The 22,677-nt window shown below is 43.9% G+C and overlaps 2 long non-coding RNA genes across 3 annotated transcripts; one reads left to right on the top strand and one right to left on the bottom strand.

Moving 5' to 3' along the window:
• Positions 1-12,267: 12,267 nt before the first annotated feature.
• Gm33987 lies at positions 12,268-16,307 on the bottom strand. Of its 2 annotated transcripts, XR_867607.2 has the most exons (4): positions 16,094-16,307; positions 15,187-15,345; positions 12,826-13,162; positions 12,268-12,370 (listed from the first exon to the last, which is right to left on the bottom strand). It is a non-coding gene; the product is annotated as a predicted gene, 33987 (long non-coding RNA). The 2 variants fall into 2 exon arrangements; XR_376026.3 differs by having other exon boundaries at positions 12,268-13,162; positions 16,094-16,295.
• A 3,978-nt stretch (positions 16,308-20,285) lies between these two features.
• Positions 20,286-21,345, top strand: Gm33924. Its single transcript, XR_376025.2, has 3 exons — positions 20,286-20,434; positions 20,554-20,727; positions 21,194-21,345. It is a non-coding gene; the product is annotated as a predicted gene, 33924 (long non-coding RNA).
• The last annotated feature ends 1,332 nt before the right edge of the window (positions 21,346-22,677 follow it).

Genomic DNA, 22,677 nt, shown 5'->3' with positions numbered 1-22,677 from the left:
TTCTGAAACTGGGGCAGAGGTTATCAGGAGGGTGGCTCTGTTTGACTAAATCAGGGCAGACTCTTGCCTCACTGTGGGGCAACATTCCTTTACCAATGACCTGCTTGAGGTCATCCCAGAAGAAGCAGGAACACAAGTCACATTGCAAACCTCATCTTTAGAGACGGCTGAAGCAAAAGGTAAATGCTAGTGAATGAAATGGAGACAGACTGTACTTAACGTTTGAGACATTGCCGGAAGTTTAAACGGGGACGGCTTCTTTATTTTGTCTTGCCTCCTAAAATCTTTTGCACTATGAACACCTGAATGTCCCTTTAAACGTCTCTAAATGTAAGCAGGTGGCTCAAACACTTACCTGAATTTGAATCACATAAAAATCAGAAGTCTCTTTTCTACCCCACACTTTGAAGAGAAAGGTCAAGAGGGGTCACAATTTTGTATAGCGAGCTAATGAAAAGGATGCTCAAAGGAGTTGGGAAATTTTGTGTGTGTGTGCGTTTGCTGGAAGAAGTTATTTACTTTAGATTTTTAAAAATGTGATGTTCTTTTATCAGATGAAGAAGGAGAAGGAGGAGGAGGAGACCGAAGAAATGACCATCCAGAGATGGCCCTACCTGGGGATACATCCCAGATACAATCACCAAACCCACACAGTATTCTGGATGCCAACAAGAGCTTGCTGACAGGAGCCTGATATAGCTGTCTCCTGAGAGGCTCTGCCAGTGCCTGACAAATACAGAGGTGGATTATCTCAGCCAACCATTGGACTGAGCACAAGGTCCCCAATGAAGAAGTTAGAGAAAGTACCCAAGGAGCTGAAGGGGTTTGCAGCCTCATAGGAGGAACAACAATGTGAACTAACCAGTACCCCCAGAGCTCCCTGGGACTAAACCACCAACCAAAGAATACACATGGAGGGACTCATGGCTCCAGCTGCATATGTAGCAGAGGATGGCCTAGTTGGTTATCAATGGGAGGAGAGGCCCTTGGTCCTGGGAAGGCTCTAAGCCCCAGTATAGGGGAATGCCAGGACAGGAAAGTGGGAGTGGGAAGTTTGGTGAGCAGGGGGAGGAGGGAGGGGGGAGGGGATAGGGGGTTTTCAGAAGGGAAACCAGGAAAGGGGATAACATTTGAAATGTAAATAAGAAAATATCTAATAATTAAAAGAAGAAGGAGGAGGATGAAGAGAAGGAGGAGAAGGAGGAGAAGGAGAAGGAGAAGAAGAAGAAGAAGAAGAAGAAGAAGAAGAAGAAGAAGAAGAGGAGGAGGAGGAGGAGGAGGAAGAAGAGGAGGAGGAGGAAGAATAGGGATGTTAGATGCTTCTCTCTCTGAGAATGCTCCTGGGTTTTTGTTTGTTTGTTTGTTTTGTTTTTGTTTTGTTTTGTTTTGTTTTTTGAGACAGGGTCCCTCTGTGTAGCCCTGGCTATCTGCCAACTCATCATGTAGACCAGGCTGGCCTCAAACTCAGAGATCAACCTGCCTTTGCTTCCTGATGAACCACCACACCCAGCTTCTTCTGGCTTCTTAATGAAGTAGTTTAACACTAAGGAGACTGCAGGATGCTGTGGAAATAAAGCAACAGCCCTTGTATTTTCGCTAGCCAGCATTTACTGAGTGATTCTCTAGAGTTGTCTTTAGCATAACATTCTGTATATGCTGAATGTGTTGACACATGCCTATAATTGCAAGCTCAAGAATGAAGGAAGCTTCCAAGAGAGTACCAGCTTGGCTTTGTTTCCTGTTCTGTGACCTCTTCAGGGATAGGGTCTTAATGTCAAGTTCTGGAGAGTAGCCAACAGGATTGGCAATAGCTTGTTATTTGGGGGAGGTCTAGGGGAATCCTACTGGGGAATGGAAAGTGTATGTATAGAGGCATAGTATAAAAACTACCAATATGGCTATACTATTAGGTGAAAGGTTTTTATTGTAGGCAAGAGAGAGACAATGTCCAGAGCATCTGGAAGAGCTAGAGAGAAAGAAAAACAGATTGGACATGGCCAAGGCTGTTTGAAAGAGAGGCAAGAGAGAAGAGAACACGAGAGAACATGGGGTAGACAAGTCATGTGGATTATGGGGTAGGCCGGGGAGCTGAGGGGAGGGACCTCTGAGATGCAAAACCTGTTTCACAAGTTCCTGAGGAAGGCTGGCCTTTATATAACTGCCAGAACTCCTTCTACAGCCCAGCTTGAGCTCACTTCTAGGTGGATGCACTCCTGAGACCTAACATTCCAGCCTTTTGTTGGTGACGAGGGTGACATAATCTTTCTCTTCTATAGCTGCTTCCTGTCAACTGGGGGCTTGAGAGAAATGGGAGTCTGCAATACTGGTCCAAAGCAAGGGCTCAAACCAGCCGGTGATGGTAGGAGACCAGAAGAAAATCCAACAGAGGCAGTCAGGCTAGGTAATTAATTTCACCTGGAAACAACCTGGAGCGACAGAGCGCATTACATTATTCTAAAAAGGAAAGAGACCAGCAGGGCTGAGTTGCCAGAGGATCTAGAGGTTCAAAGGAGATCAAAGGGCAGCTTTGGAGTTGGTCCCTGGAAGCCACGGTTTGCAAGCCAGCTCCTCACTTGACTGGACTGGTTGGGCAAGTTGAGGGCTCGCCAGTTTTGCAAGACCACTTGAGGCTATCAGGGTTGCAGGCCACTTTGAAGCAATTGGTGCAATGCAGTTGATTCCTGGATGAGAATTCCTGTCAGCTGATAGGAATCTGCTGCAGGGACACATACAGACTAGGGACAGCAGGTATTAGCACAACCACTGTCTGTTCTCTTCACTGTAGAAAACAGCAGTTAGCAGGTGTCTGCAAACAGCTGGAGCACACACATGCCTTTGAGTCACGGTAAAAACAAAAACTGAAAAAACTAGCAATGTAATAGAAGGTGAACATTCATTTGATATAAGACACATTTTTTTTTTTTTTTTGGACAAGGAAGAGCCCAAAGGGGATGAAGAACTTGAGGACTCAATGATGGCTTTAGGATAGAAACATGAACATTTTTCCCTTCATCTCGAGGTCTGGACCGGCAGATTGGATAGGGGTGTTTTCAGCACAACAAGAAGCATTTTTAAGTCTGGATCTAGAAAGCAACTAAAGGAAACTTAAAATTTTGAGACTGAGACTATGATAATTTTTAAAACTTTTTTTAAAAGATGGACTCTTTGTGAATTTCCCATCATGCACCCCAGCCCCACTCATCTCCCTGTTTCTCCATAGCCACCCTCTGCCCTTGCAACTTCCCCCACAAAAGAAAACACATCTCGCCATGGAAGCTGTAGTGTGTCACGGTGTGTCCCACAGTACACCCTTTTGTCCAAACACTTTCCTTGCAAATAAATGTTTGTTAAAACGAGTCATTGGTCTCATCAAGGCCTCTGGCTCCTGCTATGCTATCTATACTGGATCCTCACTGGGAGTCCTCTTGGCTATCTCGTTGTTACCATGTCATGGAGATCCTGCAGCTTTGGTTCTGCAGGACAAGCCCCTTCACATGCTCTAGCAGTTCATAGATGAGGTAGATGTTGGAATGGGCTAACTCAAAGTCCTGGATCTTGGCCTCAGTAGAAGCTGAGTTGGTCAACCCACAAGGTCTCCTGCTCCCATACCACCAGGGCCAGCTCTTCTGCTCTCACAGTTTTGGGACCAGCTCACCTTCACCCCCAGCTCTAATATGCTGCCCAAGTGAGGTGTGGAGCTGCAGCAGGTATATGTGGGGGAGGGGCAGTTCTCACGCTTGTTGAAGGCAGCGATGGGGTGGGGGGAGGTCATCTCTCCCACGATCCTGCACTTTATGGCTGATGAGGAACAGGCCTAGCTCTTCTGCACCTATGCCACCAGGGCTAGGTCTCCTGTGTTATTCAGGTCTGTTTTCCCTCACTGCCTAGACAAGGGGTGGAGCCAACATCAACATGGCTCCAGCAGTGGCCCAGACCAGGGATGTCCATATGGCTACTGGTGGTAATGTGGGCCATGGACATTGGTATATACAGGATCAAGGACCCAGATGTGGCCCCTGGTGGAAGCATGGCAGGGACATCATCATGACCTCAGGTGGCAATGTAGGCTGCTCACATCAGGCTCCCCACCTCGGATCTCCACTTCTGCCTCTCTTCACATCGTACAAACTTCTCTGCTTCTCTTCCTCTACCATCTCTCTCGTCTCTCCATCATAGCTCATTGTAGTGGTGCCCACGTGTGCGGCATCAGCAGTGACATCTTTTGAAAACTAGGATGGTTAAATGTTTGTCCAACCCTAAAATTGCAAAGGAAATAGACTCCTGGCCCAAATTAAACACAGCACAGAAAAACTGTAACTCAGCATAGAGTTGTCTAGCCTCATGGATGAACCACCACAAAAGATTAGCAAATAGCCCAATGATGGAAAGTAAACACAGAAGACATGCCAGTCGGTTGTAGGTCTTCACTCTGCAGGTCTTCTTCCCAAGCCAGGATGCAGCTCTGGGCATCACAGTGATGCAATGCAGTGGTCAGGTTTCTCAAAGAAAGAAGGCACAGGTCCACTGGCACTTGCATTTATTACTGGCTTTATTGATGGGTAGTGTAATTCACCATTTCCCAAAGGGCAAGAACAGCAACTGCCTTTGTGTCTCGCTCTGCCTCTCTTCAAAGCGCACAAACCACTTGGCTACTCTTCCTCTTCTATCTCTCCACCATTTGCCCACTTCCTGAAGAGTGTACCTGCCCTGGCCTGGCCTGGCTGACTATGATAATTATTGAAAAGGTTTAGTAGCCAGTGAGTTTGTTACCAAGACCAGATTAACAAATCAGAACTCTACTGATTAGCATCAAGCTCTGAACTTTGAAGTCTTGACACTGAATGTGCCATCTTTATGGCTCACTTTTCACATACCACCAACCTCTCCTTCAGACCTTCACAGCTCGCATTCACACATCCCAAATCATTTCTTCAGGCCTTCACAACTTACATTAACTTTAGGCTTTCTCTTTCTCTTCTACCTGGAAACATCCAGTCATTAACCACGCGACATAGGTGGTTAGTTATTGAGAGCAGTCATTGAAAAACAAGTTTTTATAATAAGAATTAGTGAAAGGCAAATTTCTTGCCTTGAGTTGTTTTGTGAGTTTCCCTTTCCCAGTGGGAAGCCTGTCAGCAAGGTAAAGCTGTCTGCGAGCTTGGACTTTTGCTTTTAAATTTGTAGCATCAGCAAGCAACATGTACGTCTTTCGCATCCAAAAGTTATTAAAAAGTCAAGACTGTTTTAAAGGTGAAAGCAGACATTTCAGCTATGAGTGGACTGACTGGGCAGCTGAAGCCTTGTGTGGAGGAGCTGGCTGAGGTTGGCTTCCCGCTGCTAAAGTGTCTGCTAAAGCTACCCTCCCTTCCCCATCATCATCATCACAGAGGTCTGAAAAGGATATGTTTGAGGAGGAAGTATTGACCAAAGGGCCTCTGTATCATTTAAGAATGACAGGGGCTTACCTGTTGCTTGGACAGTCAGCCTTGGATCTTCCATGGTGATCTAGATGGCTTTGTTGGAGACAGAGGCCATCGGTCTTTGGCCACCAGACCTAGAAAGGTCTGAGAGATTTTTTTTTTTTTTTTTTGAGGAGGTGACCTACCTTGCAAAGACAAGAAGAAAAAGTTGATTTTTTTTTTTTCAACATCTTGCTTGTCCAGTTTGGGTGGAGTTCTGGTAGGAATTGAGGTGAAGGGTAATTATGCGCAGTGACGATTGTGGCTGTACCAGGTGAAGTCTGCTGTCCCATCTTCTTTGGAGGAGACCTTAGGGCTGCCACCAGGAGTTGGCATTTCTGTCTACCGTGGGAAACCTTTTTCATTAGATACCTTAAATACCATATTCAGCAGATCTCTCCGAGGGGGTCAAGGGCCATCCTCTAATGTATTAAGTATTTTAAACACATCTTGCTTGTTTTAAATTCCTTGTTTTAGGCTTAATGTTGACAACATATATAGAAAGTTAAAGCTTGTCCCTGTAAATTAATTACATGACTAGAAATATAGTTCTGAGCATAAAAGAATTTGATCACTTATAAGATGACTATCAGCTTGCATATCTTAATTATTGCCAACAGTTTATGACAAGTTAGTAGCTTTTGTGGGATTTCATATTTTTATCCCTGTTAAGTTTGAGCCTTAAAGTCTTGAATTGAAGATTCTTTAGGATTAAAATAAAATGTTAAACCATAAATATAGTCCACAGAAAGGCTGGGAGCCTTATTTTCCTGATCCTTTCATAGGGAACCTTTACAAATATTACTGTTTTATGTATGATCCAGTTTATCCAAATAGCTAAGGCTTAATAGGGTTATCAAAGACAAAGTGGCTGAACATACATTTTTAAGTCATTTCTGCTAATCTGAATAGACTTTAAGAATTCATAAACTGGGCTGGTGAGATGGCTCAGCGGTTACAAGCGCCGACTGCTCTTCCAAAGGTCCTGAGTTCAAATCCCAGCAACCACATGGTGGCTCACAACCATCCGTAATGAAATCTGATGCCCTCTTCTGGAGTGTCTGAAGACAGTTACAGTGTACTTACATATAATAAATAAATATTTTTTAAAAAACAATGAATTTATTTAAAAAAAGAGTTGTTTCTCTCTTTAAAAAAAAGGAATTCATAAACCTTATTCATTGAAGATATATTGTTTCTTATGCAAAAAAAAATTTTTTGGGAGCCTAGTGTTGAACAATTAACAAAGACATAAGTGATTATGTATATATCCTTAAGTCAGTTTCTGTTAACCAAAGTAGACCATTATAGCTTTAGAAATTTATAAATCCTAATCATCAAATACATGTTGTTTTTAAATCCAATTTTCCTTAAACTTTGTTTATTGTTTTGTTCTCATCTATAACTTTTCACCTTCGGGACAAAAAGAAAAATCATCACACAGAAATCTACCCTAAACTAAAATATCTTGGAAACCTGCTCTTGTCTCCTTATTTCTTACACACGTTCGCGACCGGCCAGGAAAGACGCAACAAACCAGAATCTTCTGCGGCAAAAGCTTTATTGCTTACATCTTCAGGAGCCAGAGAGCAAGAGAGCAAAAGCAAGAGAGAGAATGGCGAAACCCCGTCCCTTTAAAGGAAAATTATCCTCCGCCTAGGACGTGTCACTCCCTGATTGGCTGCAGCCCATCGGCCGAGTTGTCCTCACGGGGAAGGCAGAGCACATGGAGTGGAGAACTACCCTTGGCACATGCGCAGATTATTTGTTTACCACTTAGAACACAGGATGTCAGCGCCATCTTGCAACGGCGAATGTGAGGGTGGCTTCCTACACTTATTGTAGGTGAAATAAAACAACCAAACCACCTTGGAGGCCTGAGTCTAATTAGTGCTTAGTCTAAAAAGGAAACCGCAGCGAGCAGAGGCTCAGTAGGACTGAGAAGTTTTGTGGGATTTTATAGGTGCTGCCTTAGTTTGTTTAAGACAAGTGGTCACTTTAACCAAGATGGTGGTGAAGTCACATGGCATGTTCTCTCTTTACCCTCAGTGAAGATGGTAGCCAACTACACGGTTGTGACTTAGTCCAAGGTGAGCCCACTGGGTCCATATCCTTTAAAAAAATATATCTATTTTCTTAAACAGGAGTTGAATCCAAGTTACATACAAGCATGCTATAGCAAATATATATATATATATATATATATATATATATATATATATATATGAAATCAACCATTTCTATTACAAGTTTTAAGCTAACGTTTTGTTAGAGTTTACAGACCTTCTAAACCACACCCAATGAATTTATAAATCTGGAGAGATACATAAAGTTTATACAGTGGTCTTACAAATCCTGAGATAAAGGGGAGTTTATCCTGCAGCAAAAGCTTAGAGCTATACCGGGGGCTATATTCACAGAGCAAAACATCTGTGTTTAAAGACAGTAAACAAAATTTAAAAAGAAATATGAGACAAGTAGCAATAATCTCCATTGGGAATAATTTGCCTTTGAGCTGTTTTTAAATACAGTGTCGTTTCATGAGCTTCTCTGTATTGTTCTCCTTCTCCTGACCCAGGACAGAGGCTTCGGGAGAAATGTTTGAACAAGCATGCTTGCCTCTCGAGTGAGCAGGCTGTAACTTGACTCCAGAGCCAGCTTTTGAGTAGAGTAGAACAGCTTAAACACTTTTCCAGTATTATCCCAGTGATCAGGGGAGGGAAGAGAGCAGAGAGTGAAAAGGCTTAGAGTTAAGAGATTTTTGAGAGTGGAGAGCAAAGAAGGCTTAAAGATAAAGGGATTTTCAGATCATTTGCTTGTGCGGAGGCAGACGTTCTTATAATCTGGGAGAATCTGGAAATCAAGTGCGCCATTTTCTGGCCGTTGAGACTGATTACCTGGTTTGTATTGAAGTCAAGTCGTTTTCAGTAAGACAGTGAGGCGCTAATAGAATCTTTAAGTCTGAGGAGGAAAGAGATTAGAGAAGGCAGGTGAGGCACTGAGTCTAATTCTGAATGGGAAGAGCTCTAGGGGCGAGCTGAAAGATAGAAAACACAGAAGCAGAGTGAAGAAGACAGGAAAGAGGCTTGGGGAATCATCTGCAACCAGGAACTCTGTCAGAGGGAGGGTTCCGATATTATAGAGGCCCAGGAGGGCGTAGAGCAGCTGCCTGCTGTTCCTCCACAACTTACAGGCTCTGAGGCTAAGAGAAACAGAGACAACAGGTTCTAGTGAACCAACAAGAATAGAGACAGAGCAGGCAACTCCTAGGGGAGGTGAGGAGAGACAGAGTGGTTAGCCATGGTTAGAGACAGGGAAGCTCCAGGCAGCAGCTGAGACAGATGCAGAGGGAGCCAGGAACACAGCATGGAGATGGGAGAGACTTACAAGGGTAATGCTGTGGTGACAAGGGTTCCAATCTGGGGTGTCCTCAAGGGGAGCAAGTGACTTGTCAGATAGGTGGGCAGGATTAGTGGAGGGGTGTCTCTCTTCCACAAGATGGGGTGCCCAAAAGGAAGCTGCCTGATGAAGTGGTATAGTGCTTTGGTAGGCTTCAGGAGCTGAGAGACACAGCAGGCAGCTCTGAGAAAGACACTTACTCAACTAGATGAGGACCGACGAGATGTTAGAGCAGACGGAGAAGTGGGTGAAGAGTGGACTCTAGAACCTGGAGTGCATGGTGGGCGACAGAAGCCAGCAGAAATAAATAAACGGTCCATGCCTCAGGAGAATCAAATCTGCAGCTCAATTTGGTTAGGAGAAGCCGGGCCCCTTAAAAGGGGTCCATCTGTGCTCCAAATGTATGCAAGGGGGCTCATTACAGAAACTGCCAGCATGATCGCTTCATTGAGGAAAAGGCTTTTCATTTGGGGTAAGAGAGAGAAAATATCCAGAGGTGTCTGGAGGAGTCCAGAACAGAGAGAAAGAAACAAAGTGGTCATGGTCAGGACTGTCTGCAATAGAGGCAAGGAAATGCAAGAGAACATGGGGTGGACAAATCACACAGGTTAGAGGGAGGGATTCCTTCTGGGGACAGAAGACGATTTCACGATTTCCTGAGGAAGGCTGGCTTTTATCTAAGCACCAGAACTTCTTCTACAGTCCAGCTTGAGCTCATTTCTAGATGGATGCACTCCTGAGACCTAAGAGAAAGGTGGTAAGAGGAGATGTGGTGGCTAACCTCAAGGAGACTGTTTTCCGGACACAACAGGGCATTAAACTCAAGGACTCAAGGGTTTAACACATGCAAACTCAAGGACTGTAATAGCATTCACAGGACCCGAGGAAGCACAAACTAGATAAAATAATCAGCATAGGGGAGGGAGGGAGAGGGGGATGGAGGGAGGGAAGGAGGGAGGGAGGGAGGGAGGGAGGGAGGGAGGGAGGGAGGGAACAGAATTCCATTACCTGAGGAGCTATTGGTATTTGATAGCTTCTGACACAGGGAAGAGTTGGTTTTCTTTAATATTGTGACCTCTAGTTGGTTGACCAAGAGTAATTGGGCAATGCAAACTGTTCTCAATTGGGGAAGAAAAAGGAAGAAAGAAAGAAAGAAAGAGAGAGAGAGAGAGAGAGAGGAAAGAAAGAAAGAAAGAGAGAGGAAAGAAAGAAAGAAAGAAAGAAAGAAAGAAAGAAAGAAAGAAAGAAAGAAAGAGAGAGGAAAGAAAGAAAGAAAGAAAGGAAGAAAGAAAGAAAGAGAGAGGAAAGAAAGAAAGAAAGAAAGAAAGAGAGGAAAGAAAGAAAGAAAGAAAGAAAGAAAGAAAGAAAGAAAGAAAGAAAGAAAGAAAGAGAAAAAAATCTTGAAGTGGGGGGGTGGGTAGACAGTAAGGACAGAAAGGGAAGATATGGAGGGAATTGTGGGATGGGGTGAATATGATCACAATACATTTGAGATTTTCATGAGATTCTCAAATGATCAATAAAATATAAAAATGTTATCTATTATATACATATACATATGCACATGCATATACACATACATAGGTATGGTCAAGTGGTTCCAATATGTAGCTAGCACTAGTTCTTGTGTTGCCGTATGATATAAATGCTACAGATTTTGTAGCCACACCTTGGCTTTTTTAGGATAGGCTCTCACTATCTTCTCAAGCCTTGCTTAGCTTGAAACTCAAACTGTTTCCTAGACTGGCCTCAGACTTAACCATTCTCCTGTCTTGGCCTTTCGAGGGCTAAGGTTTATAGGCATGAACCATCATTCTTTGAAAGATCTTATGTTTTGATTCCTACTTTGTTGTTGGAGAACATACTTACATGATTCCAATTCTTTTAAACTTGTCAGGATTTCTCTTATCACCTCGGGTAGTTTGGTATGTGCTCCATGGGTCCATGAACAAATTGTGCCCTGCAATCTCTGAATATAGTGTTCTACACCTGCTTTTAGGTCTTGCTGGTTGATATAGCTCTGAATTCTTCTAATCCTTGATGTTTTCCTGCCTGCTTATTCTACTAAGCCAAAAAATAAAGTTACATTTTACTTGCACGTGTGTGCCTGTGTGCGTGCGACTGCACCATAGTGCACATGTGGAGGTCAAACACAGCTCTTCTACCATGTGGCCCCAGACTGGGTAGCAAGTGACTTTGCTTGCTGAGTCATACTGCCAGCCCTCTACTAACTTGTTGTTGCTTGTCTGTTGGCTTTTCGTTTTGTTTTGTTTGCTCACCATGCAATCCAGGCTGGACTGAAACTTGCTCTTTAGACCAGGCTGGCTTAGAACTCATAGAGAGCCAACTTCTTCTGCCTCCCAAGTGTGGTGATTAAAGACAGTGACACCATTTACTACTTTCTATTGATTCTTTAGAAGAAGGGCATTGAAGTCCTTATTGTCATTCCTGGCATATCAATTTCTTCTTCTTTTTCTTCTTCTTTTTCTTCTTCTTCTTCTTCTTCTTCTTCTTCTTCTTCTTCTTCTTCTTCTTCTTCTTCTTCTTCATATAGTACTTGAGTTTGTGCATGTGTTTGGTTTAATATATTGATGGCCACATCTATTCCAACAAGGCCACACCTCCCAATAGTGCCACTCTCTATGAACTTATGGGGGGGGGGCACTCTCATTCAAACCACCACATGGTGCTTTATGTAGAACTGAGGCTGAAGAACGAAGACCTTACGAGTGGAATTCCATGGACGCCCGTTAGGACCATAGTGTTAGAGTTGATAGTCTGTCTTTGGGAACCACACTGGAAGCAGTAGAAATCTTAATTGTTGAGCCCTGGCTGTCATGGATCCTCTGTCTTTTCCCATTTCCAGAAGTTATTCGTGTTTCTACTGGTTGATGAGCCTTGAAGCCTCCAGAGCCTGAGGCTCACTTCTCTGCTATTCTTTCTCAGTCACTTTCTGCTTGATTGTGTCTGTTGGAGTATTACTGCTCCTACAACTAGCTCACCTGTCTCCCTTTTTCCTGCCTGCCTCCCTCCCTCCCTCCCTCCCTCCCTCCCTCCCTCCCTCCCTCCCTCCCTTCCTTCCTGTGTCCTTCCCTCTCTTCTTTTCTCTCTGTCTCTCCCCTTCTCTTTCTTCTCTCCGTTACTTTAAATTTCTCTCATTTCTCCTCCCTCCTTCCCCCACTTACCCTCTTTTCTTCCTTTTTTCTGGTAGATTCTCTGTAAGAAAGCTCACAGTCCATCTTTTTTTTTTTTAAACATTTATTTATTTATTATATGTAAGTACACTGTAGCTGTCTTCAGACACTCCAGAAGAGGGCATCAGATTTCGTTGCAGATGGTTGTGAGCCACCATGTGGTTGCTGGGATTTGAACTCAAGACCTTTGGAAGAGCAGTGGCGCTCTTAACCGCTGAGCCATCTCACCAGCCCCCCACAGTCCATCTTTTAACTTTCTCTGAGTTACACTTTCATGTAGTCATATGACTAGCCTTGAAATGCAGACTTAAGAAAGGGCTGTAAAGATGAACAAAAAGCCTACATTAAAGAGCTCACAGTTTGGCAAACAATGTCACTATTATAAAGCAATTTTCAGCATAGAGATGATTAGCATCTCTTTCCTTTCATTTTAAAAAATATTTTTGGAGACAGGGTCTCACTATGTAAATCAGGCTGGCCCCAAACTCATAGGAATCTACCTACCTCTGCCTTCTGTGTGTTGGGGTCATCCCCAGTCCTTTCTCTTTAAATATTTGTGATTATTTGTGTGTATGTGTGTGTGTGTGTGTGTGTGTGTGTGTGAGAGAGAGAGAGAGAGAGAGAGAGAGAGAAGTTTCAAACTCCTAGCTCTTTATAAAGTTTAGAATTACTGTAAATATATACTAATATATCACCCCCCCCCCACTGTGCAGTAGGACATTAGAATTCATTCCTCCAACCTTTTGATTACTTCTCTCCTGTCTTGTACTTACAGTATCTGCTTGAGCTGAGTTTCCTTAAGTCCTCCATCTCCCAGTTTTGCAGTGCACACAAAGTCTAGTGTTTCCCTTGGAGGGGGGGAGGAGGGGGAGAAAGAGGGGAGAGGACTGGGGAGATGGCTCAGTGGTTCTTATCCTTAAGTGCTCTTCAAGAGCACCGCCTGCTCTTCCAGAGGTCCTGAGTTCAATCCTCAGCAACCATATGGTGGCTCCCAAATGAAAAGCTGTTTTTAAACTTAGTCCCAGTAGCTCACGTCTTTTGGATCCATGCCATTCTGCGGACCACTCTTTCACATACTTGGGAGATTGCTTTGTGCCAGAATTCCAGGATCTGAGATTCAAAAAGAGAAAGAAAGGTCTTGTTTGCATAGACTTCAGACCCTATAGGCTCCTGATTTGCATTCTATTTGCACAGGTGAATTCACAACTGTTCCGGTCCTTATCTACCCAGACCTCAACAGAATCACACTAGGAATTGGAGTGCTGAAAACATGGGCTGTGGTTACCTGGTGCTGATCAATGATTCAGGGAATGTGAAGTGAGGATCCAAGGGTCACCTGTCACTCACATCACCCACATGGTTCTTTAGAGAGCCAGCTGTTCCAGGCACTGTCATTCCATTTGATTTAAAAAGCTAACTGCACAGACAGATTTCAGGCAGGGAAAACACCCATCCCACCTCTAGAGCTGCCTCCTGCCGAGCAGACTCAGACTGTAGGGAGTGCTTGGGTAGCTCTTTGCTTCTTTGCCTACTTGTTTTGAAGTAGGTGTTTTGCTTAGCATATGATCTCTCTTGTGGGAAAGGCTGGTCCTACCAACTCTTACATAATCAGTCTGCAATAAGTCTCATTGCTCCTCCCTCACATCAGGGTTCTTAAAGCTGATCGTCTATTTAAATCTCTCATACCCCTAAGATGTGGAGTGCGGGTCATAGCCTACAAAGAGTTCCTGACCCCAGTCCAACCTGTAGACATTCTCACACTCATGCAGCATAGTGAATTTAATATTTCTAAGCTCTCACTTAAAGATAGACAGGTGGGCTATGGTGGTGCATATCTTTAGTCCCAGCATTCAGGAGGTGGAGGCAGGTGGATCTCTGAGTTCAAGGTCAGTCTGGTCTATAAAGCAAGTTATAGGACAGTCAGGGCTACACAGAGAAACTCTGCCTTGAAAAAAATTAGAGATAGTAGAATTATTAAGTGTATACTAGTAAAAACTGGTGCTTTAATTTATCTTAGCTTTAAGTTTTTTCATCTGAAGATGGAAATAATAGTAACCTCACAGGTTTGTTTTTTAATGTTTTTGTTTGTTTGTTTGGAGTTACTGATGATTGTAAGCTGCCATGTGGGTGCTAGAAATTGAACCTGGTTTCTCTTCAAGTGCAGTCCGTGCTCCTAACCAGCTATCGATATCTCCAGCCCCTTCACCAGTTAATTCTTACCCTAGTGACTGGAGTAGCCCAAACGCCTATTAGCAAATAAACAAAAGTTGTATGTAATGTGGTATTTGTTTAGCTGTTCACTCATTGATGAATTCCCATTTTAAAATGCTGATGCTTGCAAGGCAGGTACTCTACAGCTGACCCACACTCACAGCCCCACCTTCTTAAAAAAGGATTCCCTAGTGAAAAAGAATGAAATTCCGACATATGCTATTGTATAGAGAAGCCTTAAAAACATGATACATGAAATAGGCCAGACACAACAGGAGCCGTCCATATTCAATGATCTCACTCAGATGTCTACAACAGTCAAACGTACAGAGATAGAAAGCATAGCAGTGTGGTCACTGCAGGATTTAAGAAAGGGGACACTGGATGTCATTGTTGAATGAGTACAGGGATTCAGGATTTTAAAAAGTCTAAGTCAGGTGTGGTGGCCCAGGCCTGTAATCCCAGCACTCGGAAGGCAGCCCCTCTGTAATGGGAGGTTATCCCAGGCTACAGAGTGAATTCCAGGCCATGGTGAAACCTTATCTCAGCCTAATCTAAACTAAATCAAGGAATTTTTTTACAGAGGTCAGGATTACACAATGTGAATGTCATTTATGCCACTGAACTTTACATAAACTTGGTAGATTTCATGTGATATATTTTACCTAATGAAAAATATTTTTAAAGGGCTAATGCAGTGAAACTCCTGGGTTATTTGTCGCCTCTCCTGTGCTGTTGCCTAACTCTCTGTCCCTTCACAGCTGGATTCAGTGTGATGTCAAAGGCAAGGGCCATATCATAATGTGGCTTGTCCTTTGCTGACCTCCCTGTGTGCCTTGCAGTTGGCTGGACTCTGTAAATCATTGACTTGGCAAGTGCAGGCTCTACATAACCTGTTTTATAACAATGTGGGCCATGCTTACAAAGCAGCAGGGCAGGTTCTCAGTGGGAGGCTTCTCAGATGTGGCTGAGAAGGAGGAGTTAGAATCCGGCAGGCCCTCGATGAGGTTGACTTCTCTTTTCCTAAGCATGCATCTTTGGGGAAGTCACTCTGTCTGTTCATCTTCTATCTGCTCTGGTTTCTATAATAAAATGAAATAATGTGTGCTGAATACAGCCTTCGGGGCTCAGAAAACAGTACCCAATATAAACTTTATTTATTTATTTTGATATGAAGCAACATTGCCAACTTAAATTCATTGAGAGTCTGTCAATTTACTTAAAGCAGATACAGATTCCCATATTACAATGGATATTTCTGCAACAAAGCACCATATCTTGGCAGGCGGGGGGGGGGGGGCAGGGGTTGGGGAGGAGATGGCTGTCCACTAAATTATTGTTGTGTAAGCACAAGAACTTCAGTTTAGATCTCCCAGAACCCATTCACAGAAAGAAAGAAAGAAAGAAAGAAAGAAAGAAAGAAAGAAAGAAAGAAAGAGGGAGAGAGGGAGAGAGGGAGGGAGGGAGGGAGGAAGGAAGGAAGGAAGGAAGGAAGAAAGCCTACACCTGCAATTCTAGAGCTGAGGACGCAGATACGGGAGGATCCCAAGGATTTGCTGGGTAGACAATATAGATGAGCCATCAGGCTTTGGTTTCAGAGAGACTTTGTTTCAAAACAAGGTAAGAATGATTAAGGAGAGCACTTCATATTGATCTCTACATGCAGGTTCACGCATGTACATATATATACCCCCCCCCCCATGCTCACATCCCCATACACACACAGACATACAGAGACACGGACACACACACACACACACACACTGACACACACACAGACGACAGTGTCTTGAGAACCATAAGGGAGATTTAGAGGGTCATAAGACCTACCTGCCTAGGCCCTTAAGCAATCTCAGATGCACCAGTAAGATGCTGAGTGTTCTGACAGAAGGAGAAGAGGCTTTCCCCAAGTCAGGGAGAGTTCTCGCTCAACACTTAGAACCACTCTTAGATGGAAGTGGCCACTCAGAGTCTTCAAGGGAAGCTGGACTCAGTAAAATCAGACTGAGATTACAATTTATTAAGAGAAGAACTATTGGCCACACCCATAAAGGAAGTGAACCACTAAAGACCAGGGGCATTGCTTAGAGGCTGGCCTTGTTTTAAAGACTGATGGTGGTCTGTGGGCGTAACTCAGTTGACTGGGTTTGGCTGGCATGTGTGAAACCCTGGGTTCCCAAGGTTACAGGCCCGTGCCTGTGATCCCAACACTCAGGAGGTGGAGGCAAGAGGCAAAAAGTTCTTCCTTAGCTACAAAGTGAGTTCGAGCCAGCCTGAGACACAGAATAGCCTGTCTCAAAATAAAAGTAAAAATATCTGTAGGTGGCTTTGATATGGGTCAGAATAGAAAGCAGATGACTTGGCCGTACAGATGAAGTAATGAAAGGCCAGCTTTTCCCTGTAGCAGAAACCAGAAATTCTTCTTGTCTTCTAACTCCCCGGGGGCTTGTTACAGGATAGAGCAATGGGTATCCTGTTAGCCTAGGGAAAGGGCATGTGGCCATATTTCCAAGTGACTGTGAGTGGCACAAGAGACTTTCTTGGAATCAACATTCCAGAACTCTAGAAATGATCTTGAGAAATAAAATACAATCAAATACTAGAATAAGGCCTTTGATGTCCCAATACCTGGTGGGGTGAGGAAAGGCCTGAGAAGGAGAAAGCAAGCACTTGGCACAGGGCAGTCCTTGGCGGATGGGTTAGTGGTGCGGCGACTCAGTGTGCTGCCACCAAGCCTGACAACCTTAGTTCTGCCTTGGGACCCACATAGTGGAAGGAGAGAACCAACTTCCAAGAGTTGTCCTCTTGTATACAGAGTTGGCACACATGTATAAGCATGAGTGCATACACACGTCCATACACACACATACACACACACACACACACACACACACACACAAATAACGTAGTAAAAATGTTTAAAGAAAAAGAGAAGACCACAAACTGTCCACAGGCTGCTGCACACAGCGCCCCTTACCTGATGGGCAACCACTGTCAGGAAGATCTAATGTTAATCTGCTCTAAACGTCCCCGGGGGGTGGGAGTGCACACTCACACCTCATTACTCACCCAAATGTTTTGGATTCAAGAATGAAAGACACACAGGCAGCCTTATTTTTAATATGCCCTAAGTAGCTCAACGACTGGACACTTCCACACCTCCCTGTAGCTAACACACACTCTTTTCCAATATCCCAGAATTATTACTTCTGTTAACAGGTATTATTAACACCTGTTTTTCATCCCTGCCGCCATGTACCCAGGCCTGCAGCCCTCATGGACCAGACTCCTGACTCTTAAATCTTGGCAGAGTCTCTGGCTCTCTCTCTGTCCTACATTTCTCAGGCCTACACGTCTCAGATGGGGACTTTCTTCTTCCTGGCAATGGATATTCTCCTCCTTTCCCATTCTTTGCAGAGGAGTGGGGGGGGGACAAGGCAGGGCGACCTCAAAGGCCGGACTCTGTCTTCCTGCCCAGCCATTGGCCACTGGCAACTTTATTTACCAATTAGAAACAAAAGGGGGCAGGGGCCTTCAGCGTCTCACACACAGGTGTAATTTAGGAACCCAATTAGCATAGTATAAGCAATAAACCAAACCCACCGTTACCCTCATTCTGTCACATGTTGTCATTTCTTTGTGTGTCTTGGCCGTAGTGGCATGTAAATATCCTGTGGTTATCAGTGTTTCAAACGTAGATGAATTCTATTATCCCACCCATAGAAGATATATATCACTAATCTCCAAAGAACTTGATACTTCAGAGTCCTGTGTCTAACCCTACTACTATCACTCAGAGCTTGGAAAATGTCACCCCAATAGGACTTCAAAGAATGCTTCTCTGTCTCTATAAGGATTTGCTTTGGGCTTGCAAATGTGATAGAGAAATGGATATGTTTGTGTTTATATAATAGGACATCAAATAAAACATCAATGCATGATCTTAATCTTGAAGAATGTGCCTGGAAAAAATAAAGTGAAGGATATTCACATGCTCTCCCAGGAGTTATGCTTTATTATATTTATTATATTTAAATATGCCCACCTGTGGTTTCTAGCATTTGAGAAGTTTATTACCTTTATTAAAATGATGGGTTTTTTTTTTTTTTGGATTTTACCTACATTTAATTTTTAAAAATAGGGTCTTATGTAGTCCCGGGATGTCTTGAGCTGTTTATAGACTAAGCTGGTCTTGAACTTCTGATTCTGTTGCATCTATCTCTCAAGTGCTGGGGTTTGCATCATCATTCACTTTTGTTTTGAGACAAGGTCTCAAGATGTAGCCTTGGCTGGCCAGGAACTCAATATGTAGACCAAGCTGGTCTTGAACTCACAGAGATCTGCCTGCTTCTGCCTCTGAGTGCTGGGATCAAAGGCACAGACCCACATGCCTGGCTTTTATACAGTTTTAAAAATGCAGATCTCAGAGCTTCAGGAACATCTTCCATGTAAGGAAGATGAGCATCCAGGTAAAAGGCTCATCAGCAGTGACAATCTATTCTTAAAAAGCATCCTTGAAGGTCATGGTGAGCAACAGGCTTTGTCCATTATATTGATTTAGGTTATCCTAGTTTATATTTAAATTTTATAATAGAAGTAGTAAGTCAGAGTTTCATAAATACAATTTTTTTTCTTTCAAGACAGGGTCTCTTTGTGTAGTCTTTGCTGTCTTGGAACTTGCTCTGTAGACCAGGCTAGCCTGGAAGTCATAGAGACAAACCTGTCTGTGCTTCCTGAATGCTGGGACTAAAAGTGTGCACCACCACCGCCTGGCTACACTTCCTTTCTTAAAGGTAAAAATTGTTACTAAGAAAACTTAGCCTTTATTCTAGTTTACTATACACTGTTAGCTCCAACAAGACTACTGATTCAAGTCAGCACATGTTCTTACAAAATGCCTTGAAATAATGCAAAGCTGAACTTTTATCTAGTAGAGAGGGTACTATAAACACATAAATAATAATATCAGAAATCATTGTCCATTCACATACTCAACAGAAGACTTTCAGAAGACTGTACAATGCTCATATGAATTTTTCACACATTCTAAATTTTGAGGAGTTAGTATGGGGATTCATAAATAAGAAAATGTTTGGATTTTGTAGGCAGCCTATTTATCATTTGATGACTAAACAAATCCACTGGACTATTTGAGATGTTTAATGAGCAGTTGGTTCTATATATTTTTTAGTTTTGTACCAGACTGCAGAGATTTTTTTTTTTTGAGCTTCTATAAGTTGTTTACTGGCTCTTTGGTTTGTTTTTTCCTTTCAGTAAACATGGTAGATCATTTGCCATTAATTCTGCACTTGTAAACCTTCTTTCTGTGTGAAACTTATCCTGCTAATATGCCTGACTTTCTATTTCACAATAAAGGGCAGCTCCCCCCTCCTCCTCTTCTCCCCTTCTTCCTCTTTTTTCCCCTTCCTCCCCCCTTCTCCCTCCTCCTCTCCCTCCTCCTCCCTCTTCTCTTTCCCCCTTCCTCCTCCTCCTCCTCCTCCTCCTCCTCCTGCTCCTCCTCCTCCTCCTCCTCCTCTTCCTGCTAATTCCTTCCTCCTCTTTGCCCAGTGTCAAAGCTAGCCTCAGACTCTTGGTCCAGTTGGCCTCACTCCTGAGCACCATCAGGCTTGGTTGACTCCACAGAGCTTCTTGTCAGTGTAGAGGTAGGGCAGCCCCAGGGCAGGACAAGGTGTTCTGCCTTTGCCTCTTGATTCACTGTCATCTTGGATGGATTACTTCACTGAACTACTCAACAGCCAGGCTTGAGTTGTTTGATGTGATTCACACAGCTCTTGATTCCCTGCTGTTTATTAGGTGATGGCTTCACTGACATTTTAATAATTAATTAATTTTACATCACAAAGGCAGTTTCCCCTCCCTCCTCTCCTCCCAGCCTCCACCCTCCCCCCACCCCCCTGCCCCCTGCCCCCCATCCACTTCTTTATTTTTCTTCAGAAAAGGGAAGGCCTCTGATGGATATCAACCAGCCAGGATATATCAAGTTGCAGTGAGACTAGTTCCCTAGTGTTGAGTCTGGAGGAGGCAGCCCAGTAGGAGGAAAAGGGTCCCCAAAACAGGCAAAAGAGTCAGAGGTAGCCTTTGCTTTCAACTGTTAGGAGTCCCACAAGAAGACCAAGCTACACAACTGTTACATATCTACAGAAAGCCTAGGTAAGTCCTGTGTGGGCTCCTTGGTTGGTGGGTCAGTCTCTGTGGGTCCCAGGTTAGTTGATTCTATAGGTTTTCTTGTGGACACATTTTTTTAAAGTGAGACATTTCTGCTTCTGCAGGTTCCTACGTTGCTTTGTCCCATCCCCCACAGCACCAGGCTACTCATTGTCTCCTCTCTCCTACTCCTGCTGTGTCTCTTCCTCACCCACCCTTTTCTTCTGGATGGCCTGCAGAACCCCAAGTCTTCTATTGTAGAAATTGATTTCACAGTGTGAGTCCTTTTCACTAATGAGGTAAGTGCCTACTTCACAAAATCAACTCACCCCCCCCCCCCCGAAGATACTGGAACCTGTATTCTGTACATGAGAGAAAAATATGTTTCTTAACAGAGGAACACTAGTCATATGTAGAAACAGGCATTGTAATGCACATTTTTAGGAGGAAAAAAAAAGCAACTTTTACTCTTTGTCTTTGAAAGTTGTTAAGTGTAATATAATGGTTATGCAATATTTATCCTCAACAGATAAATATTCACAGTCTGTATTTGTATAAGGCATCATCAAAACTTATTTGTAAGCTACTTGTTTGAGAGAGCCTCAACGTTTTTCTGCAGAAATTCTCATTTTTAGAATAATTTTATGGGGAAAACTAATTATTAGTTGGATCCTTGCTCAGTGAGCATACACAGATCTGAAATTTTGCTTATAAAACTTTCTCCAGATATCAATGAGGAGGTGGTAAAAGAGTTTTCTCTTACAGTTTACAGGGTTCTTGTCAAAATGCTGCTATGGATGATCCAGAGTTTGATTTCAGGTTGTATTTCCAAGTTTGGTAACCTGGCCTTCCAGTGATAAGTGCTTCCGGTTTCAGTGACATCTCCCACCTGACGTCCACACAACGTGTGCGTTCCCCCCCCCCCAATGGCCTCCAGAGTCTCCTACACACAGCTGTTTAGGAACAGACTTCCGTAGTGACGGGATTGTTCTCTTAGTGATCTTCAGTTGGCTTCCTATTACACATAGGATGAGGGCCAAACCCAGCCTAGCATCATCAGTGCTAAGACTTACCTTCAGTCAGTTATTATAGCAAATATCCATGACGTGTTCTGCATGTTGGGTGCAGTGCTGTGTTGGGATGACTCAATGACAGACCACCTCAGGCCCAGTTCTGGGCTCATGTAGCTTAATGTGGAACATGTGTGCTTGGCCTTCTGAATTCCATGGTCACAGATCACCCATCACACTCCAGATACACTGCACTTTCCTTTCTCCAGACTTCTCTCCCCTCCTCCCTCCCTCCTTCCCTCCTCTCTCCCTCCTCCTCCCTTCCTCCTTCCTCTTTCTCCCTCCCTTCTTTTCTCCCTCCCTCCTCCCTTACCTCCCTTCTTTCTCTTCTTCCCTCCCTCCCCCTCCATCCTTCCTTGTCTTTCTCTCTTCATCTTCTTCCTTCTTCTCACTTCTCTCTCTCTCTCAAAAAGGAGAACTGAATTAATTTCACTTTTTCACTCTTCTCTTGAAGCCAACAATGAAATTTCAGTGGTTTGGGCCTTAAAGAAGGTAGTTTTCCTCCTCAGCCTTATGGAAGAGGCACAGACAGGGCAGTCTTACTGGAGCCACTGGAGGAACATGGGTGGCTATGCCTGTAGGCAGGCAATGCTTGCCTCCAGTCAGTTATTAGAAGAGCAGAGCTGGGAGACAATGGCCTCTGAAGCCTCCATCTTGCACTGTCACCCACAGTGACTAGTGCACTGATCACTCAAACTGTCACCCACAGTGACCAGCAAGCTGGCAAATCCCTTGCCTCCCTTGAGTCGAGGTTGGCAGAGGTGATGGCTGCTTTTTGTGGTGCTCAGCCCTTTCTACCACAGGTGTGGAACTCTGTCTCCTTGTGAGCCTCTCATTTGCCTCCCACATCTCTGTGAACTGTGCCTGAAGATAACATATGCCAAGGGCACACAATCCAGATGAGCCCAAAGGTTTCTGCTGGCTTCCTGCAGGCACTACTCACTTGCTGTAGACAGCGCTCTGTGCTGGGTCATTAGTTCTCCAGTGTCAAAGCAAGCCACCCCTATCTGACCGGTCTCCATGGAAACAACAGCAGCACATGCTCATCACTGTCCTTCCAGGGGCTGCTGACCACAAGGAAGCTGGCTAGACCAGGTCAGGTGGAGGTGTGCAGAATAACCCTGGCCCTCTACGGGGAAGATTCGCATGCTAGCTGGTCAACCGCAGCAGTAGATTGTT

This window comes from Mus musculus, chromosome 3 (genome assembly GCF_000001635.26).
Source record: "Mus musculus strain C57BL/6J chromosome 3, GRCm38.p6 C57BL/6J".
Taxonomy (NCBI): Eukaryota; Metazoa; Chordata; class Mammalia; order Rodentia; family Muridae; genus Mus; species Mus musculus.
This window is presented reverse-complemented; position numbering and strand designations above follow the sequence as displayed.